The 14,857-nt window shown below is 49.8% G+C and overlaps 1 pseudogene across 1 annotated transcript; it reads left to right on the top strand.

Moving 5' to 3' along the window:
- Positions 1-2,091: 2,091 nt before the first annotated feature.
- On the top strand, positions 2,092-13,965 carry LOC311599701 (antizyme inhibitor 2-like; annotated as a pseudogene). The gene is made up of 8 exons: positions 2,092-2,157; positions 3,171-3,344; positions 4,597-4,739; positions 5,852-6,024; positions 7,489-7,658; positions 8,646-8,761; positions 13,094-13,194; positions 13,661-13,965. The product of its transcript is annotated as an antizyme inhibitor 2-like (transcript).
- The last annotated feature ends 892 nt before the right edge of the window (positions 13,966-14,857 follow it).

Raw genomic sequence — 14,857 nt, 5'->3', positions numbered from 1 at the left:
ACTTCGAGGCTTTGGGCTTCGGCTGAGGTTCTGGGTTCTGGTTGCTCCAGGTTCCAGCAGCAACTTTGGTGGATCTGCTGGTCTGCTGAAATTGTGCAAACTATGCCAGGGGAATCGCTCCCAGGAACTGAATCCAGCAAGGTGTACTTCCTCTGTTTCCGTAAACCTGCTTTTTGTCCCCTCTAGGGTAGGTGGGTTGGAAGGGAGGTGTAAGCATTTAAAGAACCCCAAATAAAGTAGGATTGGAAAAGTTGGAGCCAACACAAGAGTTGCTTTTTGGGTAAAACAAATTCCTCATACCAAAGCCCCTAATCTAATCTATATGGTTCCTGAAGGAAAACATCACACCCCTGAGACTTTAGTCCTTACTGTGTACAGTATGAAGGTTTCAGCACTCAATAATGCAAGACATTGCAGGTGTGCCAGGACTGTCTTGTGGCCAAGGTCGTGCAAAGGCTGTAACGCGCTTTCAGAAAACCAACTCTGTAGATGACAGGAAACAAGCACTGTTTTCTACAATGACTTCTTCAATAGAGGACAACTATTTCATTGTAATATTTACCCTAGATATAAAGCGTCTACTAGATTTCCTGCTGCTCAGATAGCAACACCAAACACTAAAATAAAATAAAAACCACACGTCTAGCTCTCTGAACAATTTCCCACTGATTTTATTGGCACAAGCTCTTCTTTTTACCATCCACAATGTGTTCTGTGAGCCTGTCCTTGCTGAGCAGTGGCTGAGACCTGCTCAGAGTCCATTTTTGGATCATCCATCATTCTTTCCCATGATCCTAGCGGAATGCCAGGTTCCATAGGTTGGGAAAATCATACTGTTTTTCCTTCTGCTCTCATTTTAACCAACACAGGAGACTCTATGCCCTCTGAGCAGTGGGCGTCTAGACAGCAGCGGCGGCGGCAAGGCCTCGCATGCACATTATTTCACGGATTCCTTCCTCCTCTTGTCCATTCTCCAGATGAAGAAACCAAAGCTCAGAACAGTCAACTGATGCGCCCGTGGCCACATTTCTATAGTGGGAAGGCAGCCTTTGCCGTCTGCTGGGAGAGGAGGACCCCGGAGGGGCTGCAGGCAGGAAACAGGCTGTAGGGAGGGACTAATGAGTGGGTTAATTTCTGGGTTAAGACCAATCATATCAGCCAGGCGTGGTGGTGCACACCTTTAATCCCAGCACTCAGGAGGCAGAGGCAGGGGGATCTCTGTGAGTTCGAGGCCAGCCTGGTCAACAAAGTGAGTCTAGGATAGCCAAGGCCACACAGAGAGACCTTGTCTTGAAAACAAAAACAAAAACAAAAACCAAACAACCCCCCCCCAAAAAAGACCAATCATGTCTCTAGCTTTTCCATCATCAGAAGGACGAACTGGGCCCTTCCATCACCAGCCCCCTGGTGTCCCCACTCTGCCCAGGAAGAGAGGATATAATACGATGGATGAAAAGGACTATTCCTTAACCATCCTCTGCTGAAACTATATTCAGACTTGCTTGGGTTGTAGCTTGAAGGTGGGGTGCACGCCTTCCAAAAGTGACAGCTGATATTCTAAGTGTCGGCCCTGCCCCCCAAGGTGGTGGCTCCATCACAGGGAGGCCTTAGAGGCTCTTGCGGAAAGGTAAGATGGAGCAACATGGGCAGGCTCACCATCCCACTTAAATAGGCAGCCCAGAGCAAGAGGTACCACGAGGGCCCAGCACACTCTCCGGCCTGCAGGGCCACATCTTACTAGAGTTTTGGGGTCTTTATCCTATACCTAGGCCCACACCCTCTGTGGTGTGATGTGGACACATTAGGGGAGTTAAGGGGAGAGGTGAAAGGGCTTCTGGGCTCTCCTGCTTCTGAAGGTGGCCAGTGCTTGCTTTCAACAGGCGTCCCCATCCACCCACAACACCTGTCAGTGGGCACACCTTGGAAGGTGTGAGCTTCTCTGGAGGTTTGGTCTGAAGATAGGCTTTCTGTTCCCTTAGATCTTGTTTGGACCAGATTACCCCACAAATATTCCCCCCGCAGCCCAGGCAGCACCGTTGTCCCAGCTCTCTGTACTTGAGGAAGCAGGTCATGACGGCCACAGGGTGAGTCATGCGTGGATGGGTCACGGACACAGCCTCTACTATGGGCCTTCTGGCCATCACGGATTCCACTTTGGTCTGAGGGATCTCTGACTGTTTCTGGGAACCCAGGTGCCACCAACCACCCAACCTGAGGCAAGTCCCCCTCCTTCCCCTGTGGGACTGGGTCACAGGTCTCACTTGTAATGTCCTGTGATCTATGGTGCAACTCTACTGAGTCTCCGTTTGTCATCTTGAATGGAAGCGTGTAGGAAGGGGCCTGGAGAAGGGTCATATTCTCCACCCTGAGGGATTGGCCGCTTGTCACCTGCGTCAGTGGCTAGGCCATTAGTAAAGCTTAGGCCATTCATTGTAAAGCTTATGTCAGCAGGGCTTTGGTGGAGTTCTGGGGGGCTGAATGGGGCCCAGGCTTCAGTGACATGGCCACCCTGGCTGTGGGGAGGGACAGCAGGAGTTGAGGAAGGAAGAGACTGGTCCACAGAACCTTCCCTGGCATCGGAGTTTACCCCCAACCAAGCCTTTGTCTGGGGCTGAAGTCATCTGTCTCCAGTTTTGGATGACAGATGGCTGCCTTCACGCATCTCTGTTTCAAGAGATAAAAAGACCAGAGTTCAAATCTTTTCTTTGCCAGACATGGTGGTGCACTCCTTTAATTCCAGAACTCAGGAGGCAGAACCAAGTGGATCTCTGTAAGTTCAAGGCCAGTCTGGACTACAGAGCAAGTTCCAGGACAGCTAGGGCTACATAGAGACTAAGTCTTAAAAGCAATAATAAAATAAAATAAAAAAATCAAATCTTCTTTGTCATATTCTTGCTGTGTGACCTCAAGTCTGTTTTTGCAGGCCCTAAAAAGGAAGAAACAAGGTAGATGTAGTGGTGTACACCTGTAATCCCAGAATTCAGGAAGGCTACAGCAGGAGTTTGGACTAGTAAAATCCTGTCTAAAACAAAACAAAACAAAACCACAGAGTGAAGTGGCAGGAAAAGAAAAGAAAATTGGAGGAACAGTAATATTTTTGTCATGGAGTGGAAAGGACTCAAGGACCTAACCTGTTTCCCCACCTCGCTCTCTTATTCCTGTTCTAACAGGGCTGCCAAGACGCCTTCATAGTGGCTGACTCGGATGTGCTGGCCAGCCGCCACCAGACCTTCCTCCAGGCCCTGCCCCAAGCCTAGCCTTTCTATGCAGTAAAGTGCAAGAGCAGGCCCTGGGTGCTGCTCGTCCAGGCTGCTCTGGGCACTGGCTTTGACTGTGCCAGCCAGGTGAGCCTGTGCCAGCTTGCCAGTCACCTCCCTCACGAGCCTATCACTTTCTGGAGAAATACTGCCAGTGTCAGGAGATCAGGAGCGGGGCCTCTGGCCCTTAAGATGGTGACTGGCACGCTGAAGGCTCAAGACTTTTTGTTGCTGCTGCTGCTGGATTTTATTTGTTCAAAGACTGAGTCTAATGCAGTTTAGAATTCACCACATCGCCTGAGGATGATCTTGAACTTCTGGTCCTCCCATTTCTGCCTTCCCAGGGCACAGGCCACACAGTTTATTTGGTGCTGATTGGACCCAGGGCTTTGTGCACGTTATGTAAGCACTCTACCAGCTGAGCCCTAGGCCCAGCCCCTCAGGTACTTTTAAATGAGTAAACAAGCAAACAAGCCAAGCAAGCCATGCTGTGGCCAGCCTTGCACTTGGCTGTGCGACAAGATCAGACAACCTAAACCAAGGAATGGGTACCTGCCTGGCATGGCCAGTTACCCTTTTGAGCCTCAGTTTCTCCTTCTTTATTTTATTTTTATTTTTTTAATTTTTAAATTTATTTATTTATTTATTTTGGTTTTTCGAGACAGGATTTCTCTGTGTACCCTTGACTGTCCTGGACTCGCTTTGTAGACCAGGCTGGCCTCGAACTCACAGCAGTCCGCCTGCCTCTGCTTCCCGAGTGCTGGGATTAAAGGCGTGCGCCACACTGGGCCCAGTTTCTCCTTCTTTAAAATGGGACCAACTCTGAATGACAGTGAGGACATGACCACTCCTAGGTATGGCTGAGGAGGTTTTTATTGTGGATATAAGAGAGAGAACAGGCAGAGGCTTCTGGAAGAGTCCATACTGAACATGGCCAGAAGGACAGACAGGGCCATGAGAGGATTGGGAGAGGAAGAGACGAGAAAGAGATGAGGAGGTCAAAGGGACCAAGAGAGCATATGGGAACCAGAAAGCACATAACAAAAATGGCTGAGTTATGTAAGAATCAGACTCCGGGGGATGGGAAAGAAAGCCCAGCCTCTGGGTTGGAGAGTTTTAGTGTAGGAGGCAGGTGAGAGGTGCCGGGAGGAGCCACAGGTATTGAGTGAGACTTGTCTGGGGTTTCTGTGGGGCTGGACACTCTCCCAGTGAGGAGTCTGGCTCCACAGGGGTTCGTTGGAAGATGATCCCACTAGTTCCGGCTAAGGTCCTGTCCCCAAAGACTCAGGAAAGGCAGGAGCAGCCGCTCAGCCCCAACTCTGGCTTTTGCCCATGCCAGGGGGAGCTGGAGCAGGTGCTAACCCTGGGCGTGGCCCCCTCCCGAATCATCTTCACCAACCCCTGCAAGGCTGTCTCCCACATCCGGTATGCAGCCCGCTGTGGGGTGCAGCTTCTGACCTTCGACAGCGAGGAAGAACTAAGGTGGCCCAGCACCACCCTGGGGGGCTAGGTGAGATGGCAGAGGTACCACTGGAGACAGTGGGCCAGGGGACTCCGACAGATGGGTCTGGGCCTCAGCAACCAGGTAGAAGAAGGTTGTCCCAAGAAAGCCTCTGGGCATCAAGAGGGTCGGGCTGGGGCTGGAGAGATGGCTCAGCAGTTAAAAGCACCGTCCGCTCTTCCAGAGGTCCTGAGTTCAATTCCCAGCAACCACAGGGTGGCTCACAACCATCTCTAATGTGATCTGGTGCCTTTTTCTGGTGTGCAGGTGTGCATGCAGGCAGAACACTGTATATGTAATAAATAAATAAATCTTTAAAAAAAAAAAAAGACGGTTGGGCTGCAGGCCTAAGGGTTCAGTCAGGCTGCCCCAGTGCCTTCTCTGGCACACAAGAGTGCCAAGAAAACCTTGTCTCTGCGCAGACTCTGGATGGAGGTTGGCATGAGGAAGTCTGGCATCCTGATGTCATAAAAGAAATACTTATGGGGGCTGGAGAGGTGGCTCAGAGAGTAAGGGCACTGTCTGCTCCTCCAGAGGTCCTGAGTTCAAGTCCCAGCAACCACATAGTGGCTCACAACCATCTCTGAGATCTGATGCCTTCTTCTGGCCTGCAGGTACACATGCAGACAGAGCACCGTATTCATAATAATAAATAAATAAATCTTTAAAAAAAAAGAAGCACTTATGCTAGAGTCAGACCAAGGCTCACATTTCAGATTCATAAGCCATATGCTGTGTGATCTTAGGAAAGCTGTGTAACATCTCTGATTCTTTTTGCTTGTTTGTTTGTTTGTTTGTTTTGAGACAGAGTTTCTCTGTGTAGCCTTGGAACTCGAGCTGTAGAGCAGGCTGGCCTCGAACTCAGAGACCCACCTGCCTCTGCCTCCTGAGTGTGAGTGCTGGGATTAAAGGCTTCTGCCACCACTGCTCAGCCTATTTGTCTGATATAATATAATCTATATGATATCTATATGATTCTATCCCACTTGGTGCCTGGCAGAGTCTGTAAAGAGTGCTCCTTGCTCCTTGCTCTCCATGTTGAGTCCTTGAGAGCAACTAGGCAGGGATGGGTGGGAAGGATGGAGGATCTCAGGGTTTCCTGCATCCCTGCCATCCTCCCTCCTCCTCCAGGATGGTCCTCTGGATACAGACCCAGGGTAGTCAAAACACCTTCCTGCTGAACGCCAAGTATGGAGCCCGGTTGGAGGCACGAGGACGCCTGCTCCAGGCTGCGAGAGAGCTAGGGTTGGCTGTGATGGGGGCTGCGTAAGTGAGCACTGGCCTTCCCCATCCTGATTTCTATTGTTGGCCCTAGGCAGCAAAGGACTCTCAGGGACACCTCTGCTTAGTGTGTTTTCTAAGCCTAGAGGATGCGAGGCCTTGGGGACAAAATTTAAGTAAACATCAAAAAAAGCTTAACAGTCCAGATATGCAACATTTTCAAACAGTATTTAAAAAAAATCAAAACAAATGCAAAAATCTCCGTGTTGAGAAAGATTGGAATTTTAAATGAAGTCAGGATCGGTGTAGCTGACTTCCTTTCTCCCTCGGGGTCTAATCACGCTTGCAGATCCAGTCTCTTAATTTTTTACATTTCGTTCCTCTTGCATACACGCATTCCTTTCATTCTTTCTGAGCCCCGGGTGTGGGACACACAGCTGCAATCTCAGCTCTCAGGGAGGCAGAGGCAGGACCGGGTCAGAGGCAGCAGACTGAACAACAGGAGAGCTGGTCTCTAAAAAGGGGCGGGGCTAGGGACTTAATTCAGTGGGTAGAGCGTTTGCCTGGGATAGACTAGATAAAACCAGTCATGGTACATACCCCCCCAAAGTCCCAGCACTCTAGAAGTGGAGGCCAGAGAGGTCAGAAGCTCAAGGTTATCCTTAGCTATATAAACAAGTTGGAGGCTAGCATGTGCTATATGAGATACTGTCTAGAAAAAAAAAAAAAGACTGCTCTTATTCGTTATGTTTTTTTCATGGCCCCTTACAATTTTTTGTGGGGGTGGGGGGGGACAGGTTTCTCTGTGTAGCCTTAGCTGTCCTGAAGATGTAGATCAGGCTGGCCTCGAACTCACGGGGATCTGCCTGCCTCTGCCTCCTCGAGTGCTGGGATTATAGGCTCCTTACAATTTTTTTAATTAAAATTTTTTTTACACTTTCTCTCTTTCTCTCTGTCTCTCTCTTTGTGTGTGTGTGTGTGTGTGTGTGTGTGTGTGTGTGTGTGTGTGTGTACACATGCCATGGTGCAAACGTAGAGGTCGGAGGACAACTTTTAGGAGTCAGTTTTCTTCTCCCATCATGTGGGGTTTGGGACTTGAACCCAGGTAGTCAGGTTTGGCGGTGAGCACCTTTGCCCTCGGAGGCATCTGGCCAGGCAGGTTTTACGTCTGCTGAGAAATGGCTCTCCTGATATGGCTCTCAGCTTATCTTCAGGGGGCACTGGGTTGTGGGGTTCTGGTGACGTGGGTTCTAGGTAAGAGGAGCCCTTTCAACAGAGGCATTAGGAGTGGGCAGCTGGGGGAAAAGTATCACTCTGTCATGAGCCCTGACAGGGTGGCTGTAGGACATGGGTCTCCCTGAGGACACCTGAAGTGACCAAGGCCACATACAGTCAGCCAGTGTCACCTCGGCTAGCATCAGGCTCGAGGTCCCTGGGTGGGTGTTGCTCAGTGCATCTGTGCTCACACTGACCTGTGTGTGTGTCTTCCGCACCAATGGCTGTACTCAGCTTCCATGTGGGTTCCGACTGCTACACACCCCAGAGCTACATACAGGCAGACCATCGCTGACTGCCATCACGTGTCTGAGATGGGCCGCAAGGCTGGCCACCACATGAGCCTCCTGGATCTTGGAGGGGGCTTCCTGGGAATCGAGAGCTCGGAAGCCAAATTTGAATTGGTGAGGAGGATGGGCCCCAGGGGATGAGTGGCCGTCTGGGTGTAGCACCTTAGGCTTGGGGGACAGGGGCACGCCTACATGTTTGTATGTAACCTTGTGTAACTGGGAGTCTGCTTGCGGGCCCCGGGGTTTGCCTTTGGTGGGCATCGTCACTGACTGCACGTGTGGCTGTGAGTGCTTCTGAGCATGTAAACCTGTGTATCACATTTCTCTTTGTAGCCTCACAGGTCAGATACAAGATCAGGAGCTACATCTAACAATGGTCTCCTCCTCCTCTTCTTCTCCCTCTTCTTCCTCTTTCTCTTTCTCCCCGCCCTCTTCTTACTCCTCCTCCCCTTCTGTCTCCCTCTCATCCCCATTCTTCTTCCTACTCCCTTTTTCTTCTCTTCCTCTCTTCTTTTTCATCTTCAGCCTTGCTGGAGGCGGGTAAATGTTATACCACTGAGCTGTCTCTCCAACCACTGTGTCCTTCTTGAGACATGTCATTAACCACTGGCCATGGCTAGGCCTGGTAGAAACATATGGTTTTCTGTCTCTGCTAACCATGTGCCAATTATTTACAATGTTTTATATATATATATATATATATTTTTTTTTTTTTTAAAGATTTATTTATTTAAGTATACAGTGTTTCACCTTCATGTATGCCTGCCCACCAGAAGAGGGCGCCAGATCTCATTGTAGATGGTTGTGAGCCACCATGTGCGTGCTGGGAATTGAACTCAGGACTTTTGGAAGAGCGGGCAGTGCTCTTAACCACTGAGCCATCTCTCCAGCCACAATGTCATATTCTTAAGGGTGCCAGAGCCCAGGCACTGGCTGTGGCTCTGAGCTCTCTCAGCCTCATTTCTACCTGTTTCTCTCCGAACAAGAGGAGGTGAGCTTGCCCTCCCTCCTCATGCCTATTGTGGGGAAAAAGGGAAGGGGGACTGGTCAGGACACTTGCTTCCACTGAGGCTACAGCAGGGGTGGCACCTGTCGCCACAGATGGCGAGAGTGATCCATGCTGCCCTGGCCCAGTACTTCCCAGAGGTCATTGCGGAGCCTGGCTGTGTGCACAGCTGCTGTGAACATCATAGCCAAGAAGTCCTCACTGGAGCCAGGTGGGTGCCAGGTGTAGCCACCATCCAGGTGTCCCCAGGGCTCAGGGAGAGGTTGGTCAGTGGGTCTGGGGTGCCTAGTTATAGGAAGTGAGATCAGAGTTGGGTGCTGGATTGGCCCTGTCTGTGCACTGTTCAGTGTTCCCCAGAAAAAAGGGAGGTGAAGGACAGAGACCGAGGTGCTCTTCTAGGTATCTGGGAAGTCTATTCTGTACCAAGGGAACAATTGCAAGGTACATACTTCAAGGCCCTAGAGACCCCGTAACTAAACCTAGGCAACCAGGAGCGGACTCTTGGGCGCTGCAGGAGGTGACAGATAGTTCCAGAGTACATGGACACAAGATCCCACAATAGATAAAGCAGGGCTGACTGCTATGATTGGATGCCTTCCCGAAGGCTGACATCCTCTGGTGACAGTAACCGTTGACACTCAGCACTGTGTCTCCCCGGAGAGATCATTGGCTACTTTGTCGCTGAGTGTGGGAGGAAGGTAGAGTTGCCGTGTTGCCAGAGAACGACCCAGAAATATTTTCATGGCAAAATCGAGAACATTCCCAGGTCTTCGTCCACTGGATCAGTGCTCTTTGATCTCTGGGGCTGAGTGACACTGACATGTAGATATTTATCAGTCTGGTACCCTCCCCGACTGTTTTGAGGATGCCGGGGTGTAGCACACCTGCCTTCAGTCACTTCGCCACAGTCAGTCACAAGGATTTGGGAGCTTGTGTCTGTGATATCCACAAAAAGCAAAAGCTGCCAATCAGCAGAAACCAATGGCAGATGAAATACATATTTTTGCCTTGGGGTCTGCTCACCAATCTTGCGAGACAGCTTTGGGTAACCCCCGGTGAGCATGTGTAGACATGGGGACTCAGAGATGGGCGGTGACTCAGCCAAGGCAGCACAGCTAGTCAGTAACGCAGCTGGTCCAGGTCCTTCTGAGTCTGAGGCTGGTACCCTTCATCCCTGGCATCATGATGAACTCAATCCAGAATTGATCCACGTACCACGGTGACTGGGGCTTAAAGAGGGAGAAGAAAGAAGGGAAAACAGGGGAGAGAAAAATCCGTATTCAGGGTCAGCATCCAAGTGGCAGGCAGTCGCCCAGACGTTAAGCGAATTTGGCTGGAAACCTGAATGCGGGTTCAAGAGAAATGCTGTGAAGACAAACTAAGATGGCCTCCAGGGACAGGCTGGTAGACGGTCATGTCTGGAGGATCCGGGAGTCACAATAGCCAGAGTGTGAGAGAGCTAGGGAGAAAGCCGTCAGATGCTTATGTGAGTAATGTCAACAGAGGCAGGGTGTTCAGACAGAGGGAGCCATCTGCGGCCGTTGGTGCTGTCACAGTTGGGCATTGTTTTACAGCACACCCAGGATTTGTCCTAAGGATTTGTTCTAATTAGCTATGGCAAGACATACTTCCGTGGAGACAGCTGCCTCCCGATAAATTTTTACATACAGTTTTCCCAGAGACACGGATCCCTGCATGCATCATCCACATAGTGTGGGTTAAGAAGGGGAAGGGGAGCCGGGCGGTGGTGGTGCACGCCTTTAATCCCAGCACTCAGGAGGCAGAGGCAGGCGGATCACTGTGAATTCAAGGCCAGCCTGGTCTACAAAGTGAGCCCAGGACAGCCAAGGCTACACAGAGAGACCCTGTCTTGAAAAAACTAAAAAAAAAAGGGGGGGAGGGGAACAGTAGGTGGGTTCTATAGGTCTCTGACAGAGACAGCATAGATGTAAATGTAGTTTTTTGATTGTTTTTTTAAAATGTATACAATGCTCTGTGTGCATGTAACACCTGCCCACCAGAAGAGGGCACCAGATCTCATTATAGGTGGTTGAGAACCATCATGTAGTTGCTGGGAATTGAACTCACGACCTTTGGAAGAGCAGACGGTGCTCTTATCCTCTGAGCCATCTCTCCAGGCCTGAAATGTAGTTTTTATTTTCTCAGATGATAGGATAAAATGAGAGCTGTACCCAGGCTTTACTAATACATGGCTTGGGCTGAGCCCAGAGCTTTTCTATCTAAATACCCCTAGACCTAGGCCTGGAAGCTTCTAGCCTCTGTACAATCTAATCTTCTGCAACCCTGGACCTTGAAGGCTTCAGTTTCCAGCCTCTGTCTGCTAATCTAGGCCTAGAATGTTTTCAGCCTCTGAGATTTACTGCTGAATAAGCTCATCCTTTCTAGTTCTTTCTGAACTCTGGCTGGATGGTTCAACTCAGTTGTTCTGGCTCAAAACTCCTCTCCAAGATGACTGATTCAAACTGGCTTCTCTCTGCTTTTCACTGAATTTCTCTGCTTGGAAAAACTGCCTCTACTGCCTCTGAATTCCATGAACTGAACTGAAGTGCACCGAAATCAACTGCACTCAACTGAACTGAGCTGTAAGGAACTGAACTGCATTCCCCAACCCCTCTCCTCTCCTCTCTCTCTCTCTCTCTCTCTCTCTCTCTCTCTCTGTGTGTGTGTGTGTCTGTCTGTCTGTCTGTCTCTCTACGCTGCTCTTAAGTAGCTTCTCTTTTCTGTCTGTTCTCATGAGAGTTAGGAGAATCTTATCTCTGGCTCATTTTGTCAAATCTTTCTCTCATTCATCATGGTCTGCCCCTCAATTAGACATCATTGTTTGGAATTAAAGGTGGGTACTAAAGGCATGTCTGTATTGCAGCCAGAGGGATTAAAAGCGTGTACTAAGGGTGTATCTGTATTCCAGATGGATCATACAGACCTAGGTCTTTGGATGTGATCCCTTACCAGAGCAGCCAAGTTGCTGGATTAAAATTCCTCAGCAGGCCACAGAGTTCATGTGACATCTCCCCCAAGGATGGGTTCTACTGACTGGGAGCTAAAGGTCTAGGGAGGGAGAGTCTGGGATAGACTTTCTGGGGGATCTGGATGAGGTCCGCTTGGGTGGGGTCTGCCTCTACAGATAGCAAGAGGTCATCAGGTCAGTAACAATAGCTACTCTGAGCTTCCTGGATGGAATGCAGGCATTTTATTTCATCCATTGAGGAGAATACCATGACTGGTTTTATGTGGTGCCAGCATCGAACTCAGGGCTTTGTGTATGCTAGGCAAACTCTTTACCAGCTGAGTATATTGTACTGTAATAATGATGATGATGTTTATTATTATTTAGATAGGGTCTCGTTCTGTAGTCCAGGCTGGCCTAGAACTCGTGGCCACCCTCCTAATCCCAGCTTCCCGAGTGCTGGGATTACAGACATGAAACACCACACTCCACCTCCATTGAGATTTAGGAGGGAGGGAGTGACAAGGCTGAGAGCATGCAAGACAGGCTCGGTTCCGGCTGGTTTGGGTGACTTCAGCGGGCTCCAAAGTGTAAGGGCGGCTGTGACAAATACCGAAGAAAGTGGCTGGAGCAGAGATAGCTCAAGAAATGAGTCAGCAGCAGCGCTAGAGAGGAGGCTTAGCAGTTTAGAGCACTTGCTGCTCTTGCAGAAGACCCGTGTACAATTCTCAGTACTGATATGGTGGTTCACAACCATCTGTTAACTTCAGTTCCAGCGCCCTCTTCTGGCCTCAGTGGGCACTGCATGAATGTGATGTACAGACACCCCGTGCAGGCAAAACACTCATACACGTGAAATAAATAAATGTAAAAATTAAAAAAATATATATACACAGAAGCAGCTGGTTGCTTGGGCTCTGAGATAGTGGTTGTATACTTGGGTGGCCACCTATGTGGACAATTACTGCCTCTATGAACCTGGCAAAGTCAGACTTCTACTGGGTCTGCAGACCCCAGATGCCAGAGTGTCAAGAGTATCAACAAGACTGTGTATGCTGCTACCCACCTGTCACGCCAGCTCTCAGGAAGAGGACGAAGACCATGAGTTCAAGACACTACACTATACTATACTATACTGTACTATACACTGTAGTGTACACTACATAGGCCAGTATGGGCTATGAGAATTTGTCTCAAAGAAACACAAGATTAAGACAAAGCAGGGGGTAATGGCAAATTCCCACAATCCTAGCACTCAGGAGGCAGAGGCAAGAAGATCACTAACTCCAATGCCACCCTGGGCTACATGGTAAGATCCTATCTCAAAAGCCAAGATCTGCAGATATAGTTCAATGGTAGGACACTTGCCTAGCAAAAGCAGGGCCCTGGCTTCAATATCCACCAACACCTGATACAGGCTTAAACCGTGACAGGAGGGGCATTGGGGAAGATGCTTAGGACAAGGCAAGAGTTCTGCAGTACTGAGCAGCGGGCCTGGGCTTCTCCCAAGGGAACTGGAGCTCATTAGGGAAACCTGGTCAAGCACAGCTCATCCTGTCTACTCCCTGTTCAAAGGAGGCCATAGGAAGCTGGCATACTACCTCAATGAGGGCCATTACGGTGCCTTCCGAATCTCCCTCAGGGAGCCTGCCCCCAGGATACCCATCATGGTGAAGGTAAGGAGGCCTTTTGTGTTCTGAGATCACCAAGTCTAGTGCCGACTCAAGAGGCAGGGGCTCGGGTTGCCCATGCCCTGCAGGCTCTGCATGTACACAATTGTATGTGTTTCCTAGGGCACATCTGGCGACTCATGCCTGTGCAGGCACGTGTGTCTGTGGAGGCTGCAGGGGTCTGATCAGCTCTCGATGCTTTTAGGTGCATCTCTGTATGTGCTGTGTACGTTTCTAGAACTCTGGGCTGGTAGGCTGAGACACAGCTGTGATGGAATGCAAGCTCCAGGAGGGCAGGCCGTTGTGTGTGTCCTAAAGGCTGGCACAGGACAGCCACTCTCTTCACTCTGCACTGTAGCTAAATGGTGCTGGCCTTGCTGGTGTGTGGCCACATGTCCCCGAGGGCCATGTCTAACATCCTAGTGATGTGATGAGACCCTTCCTTCTCTGACCCCTCTCCTTCTCCCTGCAGGAGTTCCCCGCGGAGCCCTGCCTCTTCCCCTGCACTCTCTACGGCCTGCCATCTCCACCTTCTGAGTCAATCTTCTTGAACTGAAGAGGATTCTTGCCTAGACATCTGTCGGAAGGTGCGGGCTGCAGACCCCTCCCATGAATGTGGGAAAGGCTCAGCCTTTGGGACGGTGTACTACTCATTGGGCCTCTCCAGATCTTGTAAATCAGATTGGAAACATTAACCCTCTGTCCATCAAAGGGGTGTCAAAGTACAGATAGGATTGGGCTTTGCTGAAAATAAAAAGGCTGTGTGTAGGCACAAGAGCTGGTGTGCCCTGCTTGGTCTGTGAGTGTAGATTCTCTAGGACTTTGAATATTCATCTATATTCATCCATCCATTTATTCATCCATCCTGCCCACCAGCCAGCCAATCATCATCCACCTAACATTCATCTGTCACTTATTCTTCCCTCATCCATTTCATCCATCTACCTACTGGGTATCCATCATCCACCATCCAGCCAGCCCTTATCAACCATCCACCCACTTATCACTCATCCACTTGTTCATCCACTGAGCAATCCGCTACCCATCCATCCATCCTCCATCCATCACCTGTCATTCACATTCATTACCTGTTATTCATCCACCCATCTATCCACCCTTCCACCAGCCATCAGTCATCCATCTATCTACCACCTCCCACCCATCATCCATCCGTCTATCCATCCATCCACCCACCCACCCACCACCCCAGTGCTGTTGTAGGCCCAAGAGACCCAGGTTTGAGTGAGAGGAAAAGCTTTATCTTGCGGGTAAGAAAAGGCAGAGCACAAACACACAGCTAAATGACAAGGTGATGTGGGAGCATAGGTCCTGACAAGAAAAACGAAAGAGGAGGAGTGTAAAAAGCTGAGCGGTGGAGGTTATAGGTGAACAGTGGAGCTGTACAGAGGCACGGAATCCTACCACGCAACAGATCCACTTAAGAGGTCTCTGAGGTAACACATGGAGGGAGGGAGGGGGGGGGTTAGAGACACGGGTAGAGAGGAGAGAGAGCCACGTGGAGGGTCTGTCCTTTTTTAAAAATATTTATTTAATTTTAATTTGTATACATTAGTGTGGGGGTGTCAGATCTTGGAGTTACAGACAGTTGTGAGCTGCCATGTGGGTGCTGGGAATCGAACCCCGGTCCTTCGGAAGAGCAGGCAGTGCT

The sequence above is a fragment of the Acomys minous genome, assembly GCF_964271855.1.
Source record: "Acomys minous genome assembly, chromosome: 6".
Classification (NCBI taxonomy): Eukaryota; Metazoa; Chordata; class Mammalia; order Rodentia; family Muridae; genus Acomys; species Acomys minous.
This window is presented reverse-complemented; position numbering and strand designations above follow the sequence as displayed.